General features: G+C 43.5%; 1 protein-coding gene and 1 pseudogene across 3 annotated transcripts in view; one reads left to right on the forward strand and one right to left on the reverse strand.

The window, feature by feature from the left end:
• PTPN14 (protein tyrosine phosphatase non-receptor type 14) overlaps positions 1 to 21,009 on the reverse strand; it is a 197,990-nt gene extending 176,981 nt beyond the window's left edge. The window contains exons 1-2 of one of the 3 annotated variants that reach the window (XM_065541678.2): positions 20,420 to 21,009; positions 11,202 to 11,356 (exon numbers count right to left, since the gene is read on the reverse strand). The gene's annotated coding sequence lies outside the window, so the exon portion shown is untranslated. Of the gene's footprint in view, positions 1 to 11,201; positions 11,357 to 20,189; positions 20,317 to 20,419 lie in introns of those variants that run through there. The other 2 variants (XM_065541676.2, XM_065541683.2) reach the window with 2 other exon arrangements.
• LOC107129653 (keratin, type I cytoskeletal 18 pseudogene) lies at positions 678 to 2,063 on the forward strand (annotated as a pseudogene).
• Positions 21,010 to 23,237: the final 2,228 nt, after the last annotated feature.

The raw sequence follows: 23,237 nt of genomic DNA on the forward strand, positions 1-23,237 counted from the left end.
CATTCTCTGCCTATTCTGCCAATGGACTCTGAATCGAGTGGCCTGAAGATTTCTCGTGTCTGCCCTGCAAGTCTTCTTGCCCCTGCTGTGAAGTCTCAGAGCCTTAAATGAGGAAATATAACCCAGGATATTTATGGGTCTGTCTAGACACCATTATTTCTAAGCAGAAGCCACAGACAAGTGTAACAGCAGGCAACATGACACTCGTAAGGTAAACCAAATGAGAGGATACAGTCAGTAATAAAAAGTTTTCATTTACAGTTTGTGGGGGGAAAGCTTTAGGAAAGACCAGTTCTTATGTTTCAGGTGGTATTTTGTAGGTAAACCATATGTCAATAGGCAATTCTGAAAACCATGGAATTAAAGCCATCCAATATTAGGCAACAGGGCAATAAATAAATTCCCTCTTAAGACTTTCAAATATGAAACAAAACTCAGCCATCTGAGCAGGTTTGACCACTCACTCAGTTCTGTAGTGATAATTACTATGATTTGATTTGATTTGAGATAAAAGTTATAAAACCTCGTATCAAGTATGTTTTATTTTTATTTTTTCACTGTCTTATTTTAATGTCAGAATAAATATGTATTGAAGTAGTAGCATACTGAGGTCATCAGCAAAGCCTGGGTCCTTCCCTCCTCGGACAGCATGAGTTTCACTCTCCTCCCCGGACAGCATGAGTTTCACCACTTTCTCCACCTTCTCCACCAATTACCGGTCCCTGGGCTCCATCCAGCCATCCAGCTGGCCAACAGCGTGGCCAGAGTCTATGCAGATGCCCAGGGCTCTGGTTTCCGGATCTCTGTGTCCTGCTCCACCAGCTTCTGGGATGGTTTGGGGTCCAGGGGCCTGGCCACAGGGATGGCTGGGCATCTGGCAGGAATAGGAGGCATCCAGAATGAGAAGGAGACCATGCAAAGCCTGAAAGACCTCCTGGCCTTCTACCTGGACAGGCTGAGGAGCCTGGAGATTGAGAACCGGAGGCTGGAGAGCAAAATCTGGGAGCACCTGGAGAAGAAGGGACCCCAGGTCAGAGACTGGGGCCATTACTTCAAGACCATCGAGGACCTGAGGGCTCAGATCTTCGCAAATACTGTGGACAATGCCTGCATTGTTCTGCAGATTGATAACACAGGTCTTGCTGCTGATGACTTTAGAGTCAAGTATGAGACAGAGTTAGCCATGCGCCAGTCTGTGGAGAGCGACATTATGGGCTCTGCAAGGTCACTGATGACACCAATGTCACTTGGCTGCAGCTGGAGACAGAGAGAGAGGCTCTCAAGGAGGAGCTGCTCTTCGTGAAGAACCATGAAGACAAACTAAAAGGCCTACAAGCGCAGACTGCCAGCTCTGGGTTGACCATGGAGGTAGATGCCCCCAAATCTCAGGACCTCGCCAAGATCATGGCAGACTTCCGAGCCCAACATGACGAGCTGGCTCAGAAGAACTGAGAGGAGCTGGACAAGTGCTGGTCTCAGCAGATTGAGGAGAGCACCACAGTGGTCATAATGCAGGCCGCCAAGGTTGGAGCTGCTGAGATGATGCTCACGGAGCTGAGACATACAGTCCAGTCCTTGGAGACTGACCTGGACTCCACAAAAAATCTGAAGGCCAGCTTGAAGAACAGCCTGAGGGAGGTGGAGGTCCGCTACACCCTGCAGATGGAGCAGCTCAACGGGATCCTGCTGCACCTGGCATCAGAGCTGGCACAGACCCAGGAAGAGGGGCAGCGCCAGGCCCAGGAGTGCAAGGTCCTGCTGAACATCAAGGTCAAGCCGGAGGCTAGGATCACCACCTACCGCTGCCTGCTGGAAAACGGTGAGGACTTCAATCTTCAATCTTGGTGATGGACAGCAGCAACTCCATGCAAACCGTTCAAAAGACCACCACCCGCCGCAAAGTGAGTGGCAAAGTGGTATCTGAGACCAACACCACCAAAGTTCTGAGACATTAAGCCAGCAGAAGCAGGGTACCCTTCGGGGAGCAGGAGGCCAATAAAAAGCTCAGTGGTTTAAGGAAAAAAAAAAAAAAGGTCAGGTGAGGTAGATCACGCCTGTAATCCCAGGACTTTGGGAGGCCGAGGCGGGCAGATCACGAGGTCAGGAGATTGAGACCATCCTGGCTAACACGGTGAAACCCGTCTCTACTAAAAATACAAAAACAAAAAATTAGCCAGGCTTGGTGGCGGGCACCTGTAGTGCCAGCTACTCCGGAGGCTGAGGTGGGAGAATGGCATGAACCTAGGAGACGGAGCTTGCAGTGAGCCAAGACCGCGCCACTGCACTCTAGCCTGGGCGACAGAGTGAGACTCTGTCTCAAAAGAAAAAAAAAGTACTATATTGAGAAAAATATGGGGCCAAGAAAACAAGGAGGATGAAAATGAGGGGTTTTTTTTTGTATTTTTTAATGATTTTCAAAACAAGGTAAGAAAATTACAAGTGGCTCTTGTTTTATTCAATGTAATAGATCAATAATATAATTAGTTCTAAATATTTTTAAAATACCATCATTCGTAATTGCAAAAATTAAATGGTAAGCAGTTATGAAATTAACAAAATGAAAATTTCAAAACCAGCGCTAGCAGGATGTGAGGAAAGTTGTAAACTTAAAGATTGATACGGTGCTATAAGCTGATAGTCTTTCCAGGGAGCAATCTGGCCATATGTAACAAGATCTACAAGCAATTCATGCCTCTAACCCACAGAACCTACCTTGGAAACTAAACCCTAATGAAATACTCTCCAAGTAAAATAAATGTAACTTGTTCATCAATGTTTATAGTGATGCTTTTTGTAATAGTTAAAATTGGGGAAAATTCGAATATCAAGTCACAAGAGAACGGTTAAATAACCAATCGTGGTATAATAAAAGATGGAATTATTGATCCCGAATCTTTGCTCCGTTCCTATAACATATCCCATCCAGTTCCCTGTGACTTGTCTGGGAATCACATGGGATGAGTGGAAGTCCTCAACCCAGTGATTCTAGGCTTGGTCATGTGATATACTTTGGCCAATGGGATGTGAAGACACAACCTATCCACCATTCCCTCGCACAACAGGTTTCAATGCAGTTACATGCTTCTCATTACACTACCACTCTCAGCCATGGGAACAGCATGTCTGAGACAGGGGCTGCCCTTCAGGCTATATCCCTGAGTGAGAGAACACCGTGGAGCTGAACTGAGAGCCCAGTCAAGCCTCCAAGCCTACCAACAGCACTCACATAATACAGTCAAAAAATAAATGTTTGTTGTTATAAGCCAGCAAGATGTTGGAACCTTTTCTGTTACCATAGCAAAAGCTCACAATACAACAGTTAGTTTGATGACAATAACTTGTCATCAAAACATGACAAGTTATATAGTAGCGGATATAGCAAACATATATTTAAAAAACGCTCATGAAAAAGTAGAATAAAAAATAATAGGTAGACACAAAAGATATCGATATAAAGCAAGCCAATGAGTACCAGAAATTAATTGAAAATGATATAATCATTTATAATTATTTTTGTCAATGAAGTATGTGTTTATACTTCATCTGCACCTACATCTACATTGCCACATCTTTTATTTCTTGTTTAGATGCTACCTCTTTATAAGTACATTTTTCAGCAATTCTCTACATACCATACTCATAACAGAAATATTTCTATCCAACACACTTTGTCTGCTTCAATGACATAAAGATAACTGAACACTTATCACAAAAGTAAATCTAGTGCAAAGGTTACTATTCAACCTTTCACACGTATGATTTAGGGTTCAACAATTCTTTCGTCAGATTTTAGAGAACGCAACTGTAAAAAACAGACAAAAGCAAGAGTTAGAAGAAAGTATTTGCTGGGCTGGGTGTGATGGCTCACACCTGTAATACCAGCACTTTGGGAGGCTGAGAAGGGTGGGTCACCTGACGTCAGATATTGAAGACCAGCCTGGCCAACATAGTGAAACCCCATCTCTACTAAAAATTACAAAAAATTAACCAGGCCTAGTGGCTCATGCCTGTAATCCCAGCTACTCAGGAGGTTGAGGCAGGAGAATTGCTTGAACCTGGGAAGTAGAGGTTGCAGTGAGCCAAGATCATGCCATTGCACTCCAGCCTGGGCAACAGAGTGAGACTCCATCTCAAAAAACAAACAAACAAAAAAGTATTTGCTGGGATAATCCACTTCCTTGTCATCAAACATTGTATGAAAGCAAGATCTCAAAGACCCTCACCCATCTGAGGGTAAAGCTGTGTTGCCAATGAATTTATCTTTATGACCTACGTTAGAAATTCCATTGCATCTGTATGATTCAAGAATCACAAAAATGTTCACTATATCTCACTCATAATTTATCCTAAAATAAATTCAACAGCAAAAATTTATTAATGTGAATCATCTTCACTATCATCTTCTATGCGACAGCAAGAAATGTAAAATGTGTATACTTCCAATAATAACAACAACAAAAAAAGACCAGGTATGGTGACTCACACCTATAATCCCAGCATTTTGGAAGGCCAAGGCCGGGGGGGTGGGGGAGATCACTTGGGGCCAGGAGTTCGAGACCAGCCTGGGAAACATGATGAAACCTGTCACTACGAAAAATAAAAAAATTTGGCAGAGTATGTTGGCATATACCCATGGTCTTAGCTACTCAAGAAGCTGAGGTGGAAGGATTGCTTAAGCCCAGGAATTCAAGGTTGCAGTGAGCTATAATCACACCACTGTACTGCAGCCTAGGCAACAGAGCAAGACCTTGTCTTTAAAAAATTAATTAATTTATTTTTAAAAAATTATTAAGAGGATTTATAGTATATCAATTGTAAAGATGCTACAAATATTAGTTATTAAGACCACAAGTTAACTGGGCATAGTGTCTCACACCTATAATCCCAGCACTTTGGGAGGCTGAGGCAGGAGGATCACTTGAGCCCAAGAGTTCGAGACCAGCCTGCGTAACCTAATGATACTCTGTCTCTACAAAAAAATAAAAAATTAGCTGGGGTATGGTAGCACATGCCTGTATTCCTAGCTACTCAGGAGGCTGAGGTAGGAGGATCTCAAGATCGTCTCTCAAAAAAATAAAAAAATACACAAATTATGTATATATTATGAAGGAGTATATAAAATTACCACTATGAAATTATGTCTATATGCGAACATTAACTATTAGATTGATGTCAACATAATTGTGGGTTTTGCCATTACTTTTAACAGCAAAAACTGTGATTACTTTTGCATCAACCTATAAAAAACATGAAAAAAATTTAAATAGCCAGTCATAAGTTTGTGGCTAAGTTTATACCAATTTTTTAAACATGCTGATACACTGAGAGAAAAAATCTCTAATATTTGTATTTACAAAATCTGTACTTGCTATGAAATATATCCACGTCTCTCAGTTACAAAAGAATCTGAAGTATGCTTCAAGTTTCTAAAAACAATTTCTGTTAAATATCTTTCTAATTAGGACAACCGTGAGTTAGTAAATGGAACACGTTCAGTTTGATTTTTTATTATTTCCTGATAACTGGAGCTCATTCCTGGAACATCAATGGTTTTTACTATATTCCCTAATTTAAAGATAATGCCTTTCACTGCTGGAGAAAATAATGGGCACCCCCAGTAGATACTAATGAGCAGAAGGGCTGCTGCAGATCAGGTCTAGGTAATGTTCTCCTTTCTGCCTTCGATAAGTGGTGATGAAGGGTGGATATAAGCACAAGCTCTGGATTCATGCCCAGATTTGACACTAGGCTCCAGCATTCACTAGTATTTGCATGCCATGACGTTACATACCTAACTAGTATTTATTTACTAGTTGTAGGATCTTGTGCAAGTTACTTAGCCTTTCTAAGCTCGAGTCGTCTCATCTATAATAGGCCAATGATAGTGCTTACTTCACAGGGTTGTTGTAAGGATCTAGAAAGATAATTCACTTAAAGTGCTGGACAAAGCACTTGTACATGGTAAGTACTACAGGAACTAAATGCCAATTAATATTAGTCTCTCTCTGCTGGTCGTCGAAGTGTCATCAGGCTTACATCTCACCATCGCCTATAACTACTTTTACTTTCTATCTCTAACCATTTTCCTCCAGTCCCCTTAGGCATCACTGAAGAACTAGGGCTCCTAAGAGTAGTCTGATAACCATCTATGATGGTGCTGTCCAAAGGAAATACAATGTGATCCATAAATGCAAGCCACATATGTAATTGTCGATTCCCTTGTAGTCACATAGAAAAGCAAATCAAGACAGGTGAAATTAATTTTGACAACAGATTTATCTCAATATACACAAAATATTATGTCAACGTATAATAAAAAAAAATAAGATATTTTACATTTTTTTTTTTTTGATTCCGAGTCTTCAAGGTCCCATGTGTATTTGACACTGACAGCAATATCCCAATTCCGACTAGCCACATTTCAAATGCTAAACAGCCACATGGGGTTAAAGGCTACGTTATTAGTTGCTGATTCTTTTCAAGATTATGACCACAGAAAAACATCTCCACTTTCAAAAACATCAAACTGCATTTATTAAACAAGCTGGTGGATAGACAAAAGGAAAGAATGAATGGAAGGAAGAAGGAACACATGTACTTGACCTACACAGACTTCTGAGCCTGACGTGGTGGTTAAGAACTGGGGCTATGGACATCCCATTATTGGGCACATACTCAAAGGATTATAAATCATGCTACTATAAAGACACATGCACACGTATGTTTATTGTGGCACTATTCACAATAGCAAAGACGTGGAACCAACCCAAATGTTCATCAACAATAGACTGGATTAAAAATATGTGGCACATACACACCATGGAATACTATGAAGCCATAAAAAAGGATGAGTTCATGTCCTTTGGAGGGACATGGATGAAGCTGGAAATCATCATTCTGAGCAAACTATCGCAAGGACAGAACAACACATGTTCTCACTCATATGTGGGAACTGAACAATGAGAACCCTTGGACACAGGGTGGGGAACATCACACACCGGGGCCTGTCGTGGTGTGTGGGGAGGGGGAGGGATAGCATTAGGAGATATACCTAATGTAAATGATGAGTTAACGGGTGTAGCACACCAACATGGCACATATATACATATGTAACAAACCTGCACATTGTGCACGTGTACCCTACAACTTAAAGTATAATGAAAAATAAAAAATAAATAAAAAAGAACTTGGGCTGTGGAATCAGAGAGAACGGGTTCATGTGCCACTTATTCCACTTACTAGCTGTGAGAACTGAGCAAATAACTTCTTTAATTCTCACATTTCTCAAGGATAAACTACAGATAAAAACATCCCTTTCATAATGTTGAACAAGTTTAAAGGTTATAGCAGAGAGGGGGTTTCTATACATAAAGCTTTGCTGTATAAAAGGCCAAAGATGGGAGTGGGGAAAACTGATGAAGAGAATACTGAGCAAATTAACTTGACATAACTAAAGAGGCCATGGTGGAGAAAAGCTGTTCATATTATTTATATTCACAATGCCTGTTACGTGCCCAATTACACAAAACAATTTGAACAGAGGCAGCTATTAATAAAATAATTGCAATGGCATTTCTAAAGCTCTCAGTGGCTTACACCTCCCTAGCCTGCTTGCTTGCTTGCTTCTTGGCAGTATTCTAAGTAAGTGGGGGAGACAGAGGGCTGAAGGCCAGAATTTGCAGAACCAAGATTTTTCCGTAGTGTATATATTAATATTAATCACATTTTCTAGCCTCCATAAGCCAGACAAATGGATATCTCTGAATCTTTCTTTGAAGGATGAGATTGCCACAGTGCCTCAAATTTAAACTGAACATTACTCTTCAATGTACTATAAAGACAAAAAATTAAACTAAATGCTTACTGCTCTTTAAACTTTTCTTGAAAATTGGTTTTGTGAATAATTCCTGATCTTTTGCTTTGAATTTGCTCTTGTTACATGCTACAAAACACAAAAGTCTAGCTATTTAAAAAATTAAAGTTAATTCTGGTCTGCTAATGATGACTTTAAATGTTTAATCATTTTAACGATCTAAGTCACTACATGGTCTAAATTAGATGTTGAGTTTCTTAAAGACCACAAACATGTCTTCTCTATTCCAGGTACCTTCTAAACCAAGATTTCTCTGGTAGGCATTCCATTTACTGTTAATGCCCTTCCATATTACAGGTGTCCCATAACATAGATTTTTTTTTTTAAAGATTCTTACTAAAATGAATTTAGCTTTGAAACATTTTCATTTACAGCAGAACTTCTCAGAGCCTTTAATATGTCAACATACACAGATTTCAAAGTACTGTGCTGAGTCACTATTATAGTTTTATCATCTTCAAATGAGAAAAAAATGCAAACCAAGAACCAAACAATAAGGAGATAGCCTAACTGCCCCATGGAAATAGGTGGTCTTTGCATTTCTGGCCTGATGTGCTGCTCACTGTGCATTTCTCTTTTATCATACCCAAAAATATATTAATGTTGAACACATATATGGTAATTAATCTATCAGAACCTTCCAAACTAATTCATTCCAAAGGAATAATTTATTATTATTTGAGCGAATTTATTCCAAAGGAAGGAAGGGAAGAAGGGGGAGGGGGTAGGAGTGAGAAAAGGAATAAAGAAGAGGGAGGAGGGAAGAAGGGCGGAGGGAGGAAACCAGTTTGAATAACTACTAAATATTACTGCATACTCATGGACAAAGCTAAAATTCCTGAACACTTTCATAAGGATGAAGGGGCACAAAGTACACACTCATACCTAACCTGGCACTCAGAAAACAAGCCTCATTTTAAAAACAACCAAACAGCTGCTCAGCAGAAGCACTGCACAAATCATCCTCTCCAGCCTTTATTTTTAGACACTTCTTAAGTAAAACAATAATTTTCTAAAGAATATAATTAAGACTGGTAGATGTCCTTTCATTATTTTGGAGTTTTAATTTGTTTCACATCAGTCCCATTTTTCCCCTCATAGATCACATAATTATATAATATTCCATAAGAAATTCCTTACCTTTGAATAAAAGAATATATATGATCTTTTAAACATGTACTGATTTAAAAAGCACAATCACCCAGGATGTTAGTCATTATAACCCACGGATTTAAACACACAGGGAGTCTAAAAGTCAGCCCCATTTTTCAAATGAAAAATTGAAGACTTGCTTATATGTCAAAAAATGTGTACCTTCATCATCTAAAGCACATTTTACAAAATGTATAATGCAAAAGAATAGGCCTAATAGATCACAGTATTTCCTGGGCAGAAGGGAATGCTAATTGCCTCCTGGAGTCTTAAATGAAACCTAATTGCTGGCTTGAGCTGTCACCACTGACCCTGGTAACAGACTGGTGCACCCTTCATAAACCTAATACAGCATAATCCTCCTTTATTATGGTTATTACAGCTCTTCAAGGGGACATGTCTGCCACAAAAATAAACTCTGCAGCTTCTCCTCTAAATGGAGGTGTCACTTCTCCACCCCAGAACAAGCAGCGCTGGTGGCAGAAATCACTCTGTACAAGTGGTACCACTTCACAGCCTAGAGCTGCTTCCCAACTGGGACTCACACACATCCACAGATACTACTACAGAAACCATGAAGCTACTCCATGGTGATGGAGGAAAAGAGAGGATGAGGAGCACGAACAGCTATTTATTTATTTTTAAAAAAAATCCACCAGCATAAAGCAAATGGGAAAAGCAGAAGAAGAGTATCTAATACAAATCATGGGTTTGAGGTAGGAAATCTATGTGTAAATCCATTAGATTTACAAACAAAATTTCAGATACTGAACCCAAGAAATATTCCTTTCAATCTGTTTTGAAGTTTTTTTGGACACACTCTTAAAAAGTTACTTCAATTAAAAACATTTCTCTTATATCTACTACTCATCAATTCCCTAAACATTTATTGAACATGTACTCTGCATCAGATGCCATAAACCCAAGGATAAATAAATTACAAAATGTCTCCAAACGTGTGAAAATAAGCAAACACTACAGTACTATAGGAAGGTAGAGAAGATGACAATGATAATGTAACTATTATTAGGGATATTATTATCCCTAATAATGAAAAGGAAACATTAGATAAAACCTCCAAAAAAGACAAAAAAATCATATAAACATTAAAGAATCAGAAACATTATTATGTGATCAGATGTATAAAAGAACTGGAGTGGGGGCAGGAAGTAACAATAACAGCATGAGTCAAAGCAACAAGGTTTCAACCCTGAGCAATGTTTGGACAAGGTTCACAGGGACCCAAGAGATGTTTAGGGGAGAGGCCAGACAAGGCTAGGAAGTTAGGTGCCATCAAGAGCTATGCAGAGCCCTGACTGTGTTCACATCTGATCTCACCTGCCCTTCCCTCCCACATCCCTGAGTGTGAGAGATTGAGAGTTGAGGGGTTAGTTTCTTGATCTTGTCCAAATTTAGTGAAATGTAGAAGTCAACCAGGCCAATGATGGAATTAAATGTAAACTCCAAGAGGGCTTTCACAATCCACAGGGTTCCAGTGACTTGGGTAACAGATGTTATTCTTAGCTCATCTGTTACGTGATGGTGATTTACCTGTCCATTTCCTACCCAAAAGCACATCAGAAAGCATTATTTAGAGAAAACCACTTTACATTGTCGTTAAACTCCTGATTGCTGCTCTTAAGAATATATACCTATGTATTCATGGGAACATTTTTTTTCTCAGTATGTGTATGATTCGCTTATTGTATTGTGCTGAGTGAGCTCCTGTGTGCTTCAGACAAAAATAAATGAGACTTTCTGCTTACATTTTTAAAAAAAGAGCTATGCAGAGCCTTGAGTGTTCTGCTAGAGTGTGTACTTTAATCATAAGCAGTTTTTAAAATGAAATATTTCAGAAGGGAGAATGTAATAAACACACATTTCCATCACTCAGCTTAGGAAACAAACCAGTATTACATGTCCGTCCTCACCTCCACACCTGCCCACCATACCTTGTATTTCGTGTCTATCCTTCTGGTATTTCCTTGTACCTTTACTACATACACACACACATATGTTGGTATGTTATATGTACACACACATATATGTATGCATGTATGTTATATATATAGTAAAGGTAAAAAGAAAATGTGTGTGTGCACGTGTGTGTGTGTGTGTAAACAATATATGGTGGCAAGAAAGATTTTAAGCAGGAGAGTTAAAATATCAGACATACCTTAGAAAAGACTCTAGCATAGAAGGTAGACTGGTGCCCGCACCAAGAGAAGGGACAGCTTACACAAAGTGGTGCCACAACGGGTGTCTGTCATAATGACGCAGGAAGGGCAGCCTCAGCCTCACAGGGTATTCTTGGGCAAGGGGCAGGCAGACCTGCATGGACAGTTACAGGGAGGGACGTGAGGGAGTGAAGCAGTGGCAGTTCCCAGGCAGCTGACAGGCCAATGAGGGGATGAGGCAGGTTAACCAGGACACAGAGCACAGTGAGGTCAACGCCAAGGCCAGAATGGCAAGGGGGCCTGACCCAGAGAGCAATTAGGGAAGGCTGCCCAGAGAAAGTGGTATTGAAGGAGGGCTCGGAGGGATGGTTTTGATAGGCAATGATGAGTGTTAGGACTCTTAGGCAAGGAAACAGCACCACATTAGGTGGAAAATGACTGGGCCTGTTCAGGAAACACCTGCAGTTTGGCATAACCCTGAGGAATAGTGGGACATAAATCTGAAGAAATCAGAGGCCCACCTGGGAATCATTTGTGGAGAACTTTAAACATCAAGCTGAAGTATATACGTAATTCATGACAAATTCACTTTCATGACCATGAAATCTGCCTTAATCCCTTTAACTTAGGAACTAAAATAATGGTGAGAGCCAAGCTTGTGATTTGGGGCGGGAAATATCAATGATATCACTGCTGCTTACTATAGTTCTATAAGTAGAACAGACTGTCTTGGATATGAGTGAGCTGGCAAATCTGCCTTGACGTGGTGTCATGGGGTCTCACCATCTTTCTCTCACTGTAAAAACTAGTAACTTTGAGTTTGAATAATGGGGGATGCTGCCTTTTTCTCTTTTATATATGATACAAAAGAAAATAATGCATAGGAAGGAAATTAAGTATGTTCTATTTTCTTTTTTTTTTTTTTTTATTTTGAGACGGAGTCTCGCTGTGTCACCCAGGCTGGAGTGCAGTGGCGCGATCTCGCTCACTGCAAGCTCCGCCTCCCGGGTTCATGCCATTCTCCTGCCTCAGCCTCCCGAGTAGCTGGGACTACAGGCGCCTTCCACCATGCCCGGCTAATTTTTTGTATTTTTAGTAGAGATGGGGTTTCACCGTGTTAGCCAAGATGGTCTCGATCTCCTGACCTCATGATCTGCCCACCTCGGCCTCCCAAAGTGCTGGGATTACAGGCATGAGTCACCAAGCCCGGCCAGAAATTAAGTATATTCTAATCAGTAAATCCAAATCTGAAAGGTTTAGGTCTTAACCCTGAAATGTTCCTGCTTCCTAACCCTTCCGTGACATTTATTCTCCCATGATCTACAACATTTCCTGGACTTGAAAATGAGAGGAAAAATTACCATGTTTTTTAAGTACTCAAGTATAGCAAAACAATATTAAGAACCATAGTATGAGTAACTTCAGAAAATAGCTTAAAAATGGAATTTGTCTCCTCAAATGAACAAATAAGATATGTATAATACATACTGATATCTGTTTAATTTTTTTAAATCACATATAGTCATTAACAAGATGTAATTTTCCCAGAGCATAGTAATTATTTATCAAAGAATAAATAATGAATTACAAACTAGGCTAGGCTCTTATCCCTCAAGTCAGCATTTCAGAAATGCATTCATTCACTGATTCTATAACACTTTTTTTTTTTTGAGATGGAGTCTCACTCTGTCTCCCAGGCAGGAGTGCAGTGGTGCCATCTCAGCTCACTGCAACCTCCGCCTCCCAGGTTCAAGTGATTCTCCTGTCTCAGCCTCCCAAGTAGCTGGGACTATAGGCGCACGCCACCATGCCCAGCTAATTTTTAGCAGAGACGGGGGTTTTATTACCACATTGGCCAGGATGGTCTCAATCTCTTGACCTCGTGATCCACCTGCCTCAGCCTCCCAAAATGTTGGGATTACAGGCGTGAGCCACTGTACGCGGCCACACTTTTTAAAAATAATCAACTCTAATTCATTATCTGCAAAATGGCAACATCATCATCATCATAGCTATGGCTACCCAATCTCCACATAAGATGAACTGAGTAAGATCCCTACCAGAGAGGCTTTTAACTTAGCAGAGGAGACGGGAAGGTAAACAGGTATAATATGTAAATTTACTAATGTTGGTAATTTCAAAGTGCTATGGGACTATAAAGTAAGGAATGGGCTGGGCACAGGGGCCCACGTCTGGAATCCCAATACTTTGGGAAGCTGAAGTAGGAGGATCGCTTGAGCCCAGGAGTTCAGGACCAGCCTGGGCTTGAACATAGGGAAACTACATCTGTACAAAATTTTTTTTTTAAATTAGCCAGGCATAGTGGCTGACACCTGTGGTCCTAGCTACTTGAGAGGCTGAGGTGGGAGGATCAATTAAATCCAGGAGGTCGAGGTACAATAAGCCATGATCACCCCACTGCACTCCGGCCTTAGTGACAAGGCAAAACCCTGTCAAAGAAAGAAGAAAGAGACAGACAGAAAAAAAAGGGCAGGCTCAGTGGCTCATGCCTGTAATCCCAACACTTTGGGAGGTCAAGCTGGGCAGATCACCTGAGGTCAGGAGTTCGAGACCAGCCTGGTCAACATGGTGAAACCCCGTCTCTACTAAAAATACAAAAATTAGCCAGGTGTGGTGACTGTACACCTATCATCCCAGCTACTCAGAAGGCTGAAGTAGGAGAATCGCTTGAACCCGGGAGGTGGAGGTTACAGTGAGCCGAGATCGCGCCATTGCACTCCAGCCTGTGAGACAGAGCGAGACTCCATCTAAAAAAAAAAAGACAAAGAAAGGAATGGGAAAAAGAAAGAGAGAGAGAAAGAGAGAGAGAAGAGAGGAGGGAAGGGGAGGTGAGAGAGAGAAAAGAAGGGAAAAAAGGGCAGGGAAGGGCAGGGGCAGGGGCAGGGGCAGGGGAAGGGGAAGGGGAAGGGGAAGGGGAAGGGGAAGGGAAGGAAGGCTTCAGTGGAGAGAAGCAGAGTGAAGGTGGAGCTTTAGTTGACCACAAAGAGGTTAAGCAGGCAGGAAGGGGTAAGGCCACTCTGGGTATGAATGTAACAAAGGAGAGGAGAATTAAACACCACTAAGTGTTAGGAGCGCTAGTGGAGAGAGAGAGAAAGAGCAGCAGATGAGGATGGGAAGATAGTCAGGAATCCATATGATAAGGGAAATAACAAGTGAAAGACTTTAAATAGTACTCAAAAGAGTAAAATCTTCAAAAATTTGTGATTTCAAAAACCCTTTTTGTAGCATTGAAAGAATAAAAATAATTTTCTGCTGCTATAACAGAATATCACGGAGTAGGTAATTTATAAAAAGAGCAGTTTATTTGGCTCACAGTTCTGGAGGCTGGAAAAGTCCAAAAGCATGGTGCTAGTATTTGGCCAGGGTCATCCTATGGTGCAAAGGTGGAAGGCAGAGGCAAGCACAGAAGATGGAGAAAGGCACCAGGGGCCAGACTCCCTTTATCACAATCTACTCTTGAGATAACAAATCTGACATTAATCCCTTCATGAAGGCTCCTCCTAATCACCTCTTAAAGTTCCCACCTTTTAACACTGTTGACAATGGCAATCAAATTTTACCATGAGTTTTGGAGGGGACATTCAAACCACAGCAATGCTCTTGGAACAATCTCAAGAGGAAGTAAGGATGGGGGGCAAAGAGCAAATGGAAAATACTTTTACAGACTCAAACTCAAAGGACCTAATGACTGATGGGATTTGTTACCGAGGTTTGAGAAAATGGATTGAGGGTGCTACGAATGACAGGTTGAAGAAAACTCCAAATGCCTGGCTTGAGCAGCTAACTCAATAGACAGCAATGTCACTGAGATAGGTAATTTGGAAGCAGTACATTTTGTGACAAGAAACTGGAGACTTCAAGTTGAGACAGGTAGGATTTGGCATGTATAGCAGACACTCAAATGAATATAAGCACCAGATAAACCCAACTGTTTGGTAGCAAGCAGAGAGGTCTGGACTGGAGATGATAGCCAAGGAGATCCAGTAACATGGAAACATCTAATTAGTGCTTTACATGAACCTGGCTAGGGATACGAGGCCATTAACCGAGCCTCTCTGCAGCTCTAAAGCAACGAGGAATGGAATCATTCAAACCAGTGCAGTGAAAAAGTGACACCCATAGCAAGCCTGAGGAACAGGGGTGGGGGAACCAAACAAGACTTCTCAGCTCAGTGCTTCTCAAAATGCAGTTGGTCAACACCAAGAGCATCAGCACCACCCGGGAGCTCTTTGGAAATGGAAATTCTCAGGCCTACCTTAAATGTGCTGAATCCAGAAACGGAGGTAGGCCTGGGGAAGAACAGCAACCTTTGTTTAACAAGCCCTGCAGGTGATACTCACTGGAGGTTGACAATCTACTGCTTCGGCTAATGCCCCAATTACTTGAGGAATGCAGTGTGAACAAATTAACCCCCAGAGATGAATTTCCAAAGACACAAGGAAATTAAGTAGAAGTAAAGTACACATTTCATACAAAAATATGCATTAGGAACTTTGGCTAATTTTCAACTGTAAGTAATTTTTCCCTGTGAGCGCAAAACGTGTAACGCAAAGCAGATCAAGTCAGTGGCCCACATGGTAAGGCTTCTTAACTTAGGAATACAGTTCAGCACTAAAATCTCAAACAATCTAAATGTGAAGAGGATATTTTACTACTTAGAGACAATGCTACATCACCAAAGGATTCCTTTCTCATTTTCTCACTAGATTCCTCCCTATTGACCAACATAAAGCATTTATGGGATGGCCAGCTAGGGTTACGGCTCTCTGGATGTGCAGTAGTCCTCTGGGTCAAACTAATTGACCAGGCTTAGGATGAAACTCTTGACCTAAGCCTAATTTAGCCCCTAAGGAAACTAAGCTAAATCAACCACATATCAAATTTTACATGTAAGGCTGATCTAAGAATGGCTATGAAATGTTTTTTCCAATTGCAAGGACTCTGAAGAAAATCAAACAAAAGCTTGACAGGGGAAGAAAAGTCAAGAAATACAGAACCAACAGGAAAAAGGAAAGGAAAGTAAAACAATGTTAATATGCCATTTATAACCCAACTTAGAGCCAGAACGACCCTTATCACACAAAAAGGCACTTACTCACTATTACCTTTTACACAGCTACTCTGTGTCCTTCATCCACAAGCATTGCATCATATCCTTTAATTCAGAATTATAAATAATTATAAGATTATTTTCATAATCAGCATGCATGCAATATATGGCAAAGGCACTGCTGGTCTGGGCAAGATACATTTCCTCTCCCCTCCTATTGCAAAAATCCAGGTCAGGCCTGCATTTTCCTGGGCTCTCTGCCCCTGATTCCCCAAAGGGGTAGGACACCTTCATATGATCTCCAGGCCTGCATGCCATCCTGCAGAAAAGACTTAACCAATTCTTTGCCACTCTGTTTCAAGAACACATGCTTTCTTCTAACATTGTTCTAACATTGTTCCTTTCTTCTAACATTCCCTTGCACTTTGAGGTTGATATGAAGATCAATAATTTAATGTTTGTCAAATACTCTAGGTTTCTCAGATGAAAGACAACATTAAAGTTCAAATAACCAGTGGCTGGCATTACACAAGAAGTATTGCAGTTTACTCTTTATATTTGGGCTTCACTAGGCTGCAAAGATATATCAGCTAGCTTTTGTACTCTTGTTAAAGGCAAGAGTTACCCTAACATTCTTTAACTAGATTTCAACATTAGAAATACAAGGATCCTTACATAAAATACTGGCCCCTGATTACAGTAAGAATTATAGAGGGAAAAAGATCTTTTTCTCTGCCCTTCTAATCTCTCAGTGGCTTTCCCTCCTCAAACTTCTCTACTGCCTGGTCCCCTACCTCTCAATTTCCTCTTGTAGGAGGGGCCACATGGCAGCTGCCAGCCAACATGTTTGTTTTGAGCCAATAGACTGAAAAAAAAAGTTAGAGACAAAGCTTTATGTGTATGTTTACACACATGTGAATTCAGGCTGCTGAAAAAATAACACACAAAGAGAACATTCATGGCCACATACAAGTCCTTGAACATATAAATAGCCATCCTTGACCTATTCTGTGTGAGGTGCTGTTATACAGCATGACACTGAATTCTCCATACACATCCTGAGAGGCTAAATGTTATCAGATCCATTTTGCAGATGAAGAAACTGAGGCTCAGAAGGGCTATGAAGTTCATCCAACATCACACAGCTAAAAAATAGCAGAGCTGGAATTCCAACCTAGTTATATTTCAAACTCCCAAACCTGGACCGCCTGCTCTAGCACACCGACAGCCAGGAAAAGCTATAGAACTTACCACACATACCCCTTGGACCATTCAATAAGCCATCGGTGAGATGCATACAGAGGAAGTATTAATTAAATCAAATTAAATCCGTAAGGGGAGATCCAAAAACGTATTTTAGACATTAACTTGAACTTCCTCCCTACCAAAGCTTTAGTGTTTGTTTTCCCTCATTCCTTAATTGGCTAATTAAGTATTTCATCTTATCTCTTTCTCATGCATTATCTCTAACAAAGCTCACAGCACTGTTCTGAGGCTTAAAATGAATTTTTTAAAAACACAGCATTTGGTGACTAAGTAATGAAGCTCAAATGCAAGAATTTGACGAAATCCTTGCTCAAAAATGACAAGAATATGAAACCCAGGAGGGCTATAATATGCAATCAAAGGGTTGATGTTTGCTTCCCTGGAGCAAATTTAAACCTCTAATAAGGAAGGAAGGCACTGGAAAATAAAAAGTCCTCATAGTTCTTGACACTTAGCCCATACGTCCAGGGCAAGTAAGAATTATTCTAAAAATTCTGATTTTTCTCTGAATTCCTTATGGTGCTTCCCTATTAAAAGTCTAACTGTTCTTTCTAGTACAGCTACCAGCGTGACACAGTATGCACAAACCTGAATAACTCAAGTGTTAATAATAATTACATGTTGAAGCCAATGATGGAAACTGGGCAAATGCCTGGGATTCGCGGGAAAGGGCTTCTCTTCAACCATGTCTCTCATGCAGGTCCCCACACCTTCAGGAAACCTTCTGTGAAGGGGCTGTTCTTGAGATAAGAAAAGATGCTGGTCGAGGGGCTTGGATAAACACCCAAAGGTGTAGGAAGTCACTGTGTTCTTCCTACTCTGATGTACTGGCCTGAGGTCACCAAAAGCTGGATGTCTGCCACCTCGGCCAGGACTCAGCCACTAGGAACAATACTACAGCACCACTTCAGTCCAGTGAAGAGGCACCCTTGAAAGGCAAACCACGTACAGAACGCTACTGCATTGTAAGAAACTTTTCTAGCCAGGATTTGCTGAATCCTGGGCCATTAGGCTACAAAAATCTGCAAGAAGATAGTGTTTTCTATTTTCATAAAGTTTCAGAGAGAAGAACGACAGTCCTTACAACTGTGCGTGCTAAAGCAATAGTAATGACTTCAAAGTAGAGAAAAGTATAACAAACTTCGTGACATACAGATGAACTAATTTTGCACCACATGGCCACCCATTCAGACTGGGCAAAAAGGGCATCATGCCATTCAGCTCCCGCTCATTAAGGCTGTCATTTCTATGGCACAAGCTTTAACCCCATCACCAAACAATTAGGTAACTTTATAATACAAGGTCCGTAAAGCCTTGTATTACCACACCTATGGCTGTCAAGCAGCCTTTTAAAAAAGGAATCATTGTTTGAATGTGGGGGATAAAAAAGAAGAATAATCAATACCATGTTAACGAAACCGAGCATGGGCCAATTAAAATTTAGATGATCATACAACAGCTGCTTGTGGTAAAACAGCAGCAGGCATGGAAGTGTATCCAAAGAGGGAGGCCTTGGCTCCACTGGAAGCTACTTGTGGTTCCCATCAGTGGCTAACGCACTCCTAGATTAATTTCTTATATTGGGGGTGGAGAGAATGCTATCCCAGCAACACTGCACCAACATGGCCATAAATGCCCCTTGGGCCCCCAGATGGCTAGGGAAACTTTCGGTCCTTCTTGTGTTCACTCTGCACCAGCTGTTTCCTCTGCCTGGAATACACCCTCCAGATGAGCACAATCTCCATTCTCTAAGCGCAGTGCACGCCTCACCAGGACCAAGCTCGCCTCAGACTCTCACAGAACCCATCTTCCACGCATTATCATTCTTCATCTGCCTTCAGGTTTCCTCCACTAGGCTGCAGACTCCTGCCCTGTGATCTCGTTTAGCATCTTTCTATCCCCTGTTCCTAGCAGAGTGGAAGCTGGGTTTGTTGGATGAATGAGTAAACTAATCCATTTCAAGAAGTTAACACATTGGTGGAAACTCTGTAACTGCCCGCGCCTGCAATCTAGAGATTTCTCACCTTCACAAAGAACCTGCGACAGCCAGTCCCCAGACTTAAGCGGAAACCCTACAATCTCTGAAATTGTAGGTGGGGATGAGGGGGCTGGAGGACAGGAACTGAAGGAAGTGAGAGGAAAAGGGAGGTAGGGGCAGCGTTACCTCACTGCTCTCTCCAAACGAAAAGGTGTAAAACCCATTTACAAGTATTCAAACCCGAGATCTGGGGGTCACGTGGGGAAGGAGAGGCTGTTAATACCTAGAACTTGAAAAGTTTGAGGTGGAGACCTGATCTGAAATTGTGTGACCACAGCTTTTTTCTACGAGCCAGCCCGACCACCCAAGTAGGAGCCTCGACGCCCAGGAGTTCGGTGGCACCACTGAGGCCTAGTGAGAGGGCAGGAAAACTCCGCTCGCCTCAAGATCCCTTCCCGGTGGTGGTGGGGGGTAACTCGGGGCGTCGGGCAGCTGCGTCCCCCTACCGCTGCAGCGACCGCGACGTCGTTCGTCTTTCATCCTCTAGCCCCCAAGGTTTAGGTATCTCCAGGTGCCCCTCCGAGGCCCTCTCTCATTCCCAAAACGCAGAAGGGAAGGGAGAGAGAAGACGAGGGTGTGGGTTTAACCACAAACTCCCCAGACGGCGCTCACCTTCCAGCTCGCTCCGGGACAAGCTTTGCGCCTCACCACGGGCAGCTCCCACCGCGATATAACACCCCTGCGGCCCGGCCACCCAGCGCCCCCGCTGCCCTGCCAGGCGTCCCGGGCCGCCAATCGCAAGTTGGCGTTGCCAGCGTCTGCCCAAGTCATCTGCAGGGCGCCCGGAGCGCCGAGGCGGCCTCCAACCTCGGGCCCGACTCCCCGGCTTGGACGGGGCTTACCTGCTTACATGGCCCCCGTGGCGCCCCGGAGTCCCGCGCGGAAAGGCTGTCCTTCGCGGCGGCGAAGCCCCGATTCCCCACGGAATTGATTCCAGTGGCTGGCGGAGGAGGGGCGAAGGGAAGGAGCCGCAGGAGGCGAAAGGGGAGGGAGGTTTCCGCCGCGATCCTGGCGCGAGAGTCGGAGCAGAGGCGCACCGGGGAAGAAAAGGAGAAAAACCTAAGCACTGGCTGTCCCGTTCCAGGAGGCCGGGGAGGATGGCTCAGCTGGGAGGGGAAGGAGCGCCAGTGGCCACTTGTGTCTGTCTAGGGCTCCCCAAGGACCTGAGCCAGCAGAGCAGGCGGCCGAGCCCGGAGGAGCACAGCAACCTGCCCCCGAGTCTGCGTCCCCTGCGCTCACTCCACGGAGAAAAAGTTGGGAAGAACTTTGAGGGGCCGGGAGAGCCAGAGCGGCAGGAAATGCGAGCGGCCGGCAGAGGAGGGAGGAAGGGGCCGTGCGAGTGGGAGGGGACGGAGCAAGCGCCGGCGGCCACGGCTCCCCCACCCCAGAGCCGGGCTCGGCAGCGCTGGGGGCCTGGAGGCGGAGGGAGCGCGGGGCGCGCGGCCGGGGGCGGGGAGGAATGCGGCCCGGGAGGGCGCGCGCCGGGGGCGCCGCGGGCGCGCGCTGAAACGTGGAGCCCCAGCTCCAGAGCTCCCAAGCTGGAGGCGCGCCGTCCTTGGGGACGTCACAGCGCTGGAATCCGAGGAATGCCGGGCTGCAGGAGCTCCTTCTGCAGGCCCGGAGAAGTCGCGCACTTTTAATGGTGTAGTTTTGGAAAATGTTTTAAAAGGTGGGGGCCGAGGACGGAGGACCGGATGAAACTCCCTGGAGTAAGAGACGTTGAAGTGGAGAGAGCGAGGCGACCGCAACCACCCCAACCCTGTGCCGCTCCCGCCGTTGGGAAGAAAGAGGCAAGGAAAGGAAGATCCCACCTAGACTTCCGAGGACCGCAGAGACGGGGTGGCGGCAGGATCTTGCCCACCCCGACCTAGATCAAGGACAGTCCACCTTATATTGGGGAACCCTCCAAGCAGGACGCCTCATGCAGCCACCTCACAGGGGAAAACAGACCAGGAGAAAGTAAGGTGGCCTCACCGAGTAGGCAATCTCAAAGATCTCTCCCTAGAACCTCTGGGTACTGGACCCGGTGTCTTAGCCTTCTCTCCCTGCCCCCTCCTGCCCCCTAGGAATGATAAAAAGCAGCCTCTGTGCTGAGAGTTGGAAAATGTCGTTTTCCCGGTTTGTTCCATGCCACAGAATCGCCCCACCCTGCTTGGGTAGGCACTGGGAGGGAACTTCCTTAGCACTTTCGGAGGTGGAGTTAATGAGACGCAGCTGGTATGATGGAAAAAGCTTGGAGCCAGGAGACTGAACCTGAGTTTTAGGCCCTGCCCGATTGGATAACTGAGGAGTATCCCAGCCCCTGAGATCCTAGGTTTCTGTAGCTGTAAAAATAAAGAATTTGTCTAGATTTCTGTGGTCCTTTGCATTGCTAACATGTCTTGGGATATGTTATCTTGCTAAGATTCCAGTCCTTTGTTGAAAAAGAGCCTTGAAGTCGTTGTCACAGAATGTGCTGTCCCAAATCACTTCAGTGTCTGGCAACTCATGCAAAAATTCCTGGCCTCTTGGGGAAGAGAACTGGAAACCAAAAAGCACGGTGGCTCACACCTGTAATCCCAGCACTTTGGGAAGCCGAGGCGGGCGGATTGGCTGAGCTCAGAAGTTCGACACCAGCTTGAGCAACACGGTGAAACCCCGTCTCTACTAAAATTCAAAAAGTTAGCCGGGCGTGGCGGCGTGCGCCTGTAGTCCCAGCTACTTGGGAGGCTGAGGCAGGAGAATTGCTTGAACCCGGGAGGCGGAGGTTGCAGTGAGCCGAGATCGCGCCACTGCACTCCATCCTGGGCTACAGGGCCAGACTACGTCTCAAAAAAATAAAATGAAATAAAATAAATAAATCCGTAGTGACTCTGATTTTCTTCGAGCATCTGCCAATCTCTAGAACTATAAAGAATTAGAGAAAACGCCGAGTGCAATGCAAAAGTGATGGAAAGAAAAGGTTGAAGGGAAATCAACTTTCTCACATTTTAAAGGAAATAGCTGTACAGACGCGCTAGGTTTCCAAAGAAAACATTAGGCAGTGCCTGACTGTGTTCCAGAAAGTGTGGAAAGCACTCCCCCATTCCTAGATGAGGAAAGTGAGGCATGAAGAAATTACCTGTCTCACTGAGGGTCATACAACTAGGAAGATATGATCAGGTCCCTAGTCTGTCAGGCCTAAAGTGCATGCTCTTAATCTCTTTGAAATTGGACCCAAACAGGATTAGGATTAAAGATAAGAAAATGCCTTCAGGCTCTCAATGTAAAACTCTGGCTTTTGCTCTTTCCTGGGAGATGGGAGGCCTGGTGTTGGTGTCTTTTCTAGTGGAAAGACACTAGGAAATATATTTTGTTGCTCTAACACCACTATGCTACCAAACTGAGCACAGCACCCTGAGACTGTTGTGGCATAAAAGAAGCAGCAAAGGACTTGTTGGCCTTCTTGTGCAGACACAAGGGTTCCAGTTCTGCCTCTGACCAGCCTTCGGAAGCCAGCCTGATCAAGCCACTTCACTTCTAGGCTTGAATTTATTTTCTAAGTGGAGTGTGGCAAAGAGAGCAGAGCTTGGTTGGAATAGTTCATCTCTGAGGTCTTTCCCAGGTCTAAACTTGCGTCAAAGTACACTTCTCCAGATAGATGGCAGTCTATGGAGGAAGCTAAGCAATAAAGCCAGTGGA

This window comes from Macaca fascicularis, chromosome 1 (assembly GCF_037993035.2).
Source record: "Macaca fascicularis isolate 582-1 chromosome 1, T2T-MFA8v1.1".
NCBI lineage: Eukaryota > Metazoa > Chordata > Mammalia > Primates > Cercopithecidae > Macaca > Macaca fascicularis.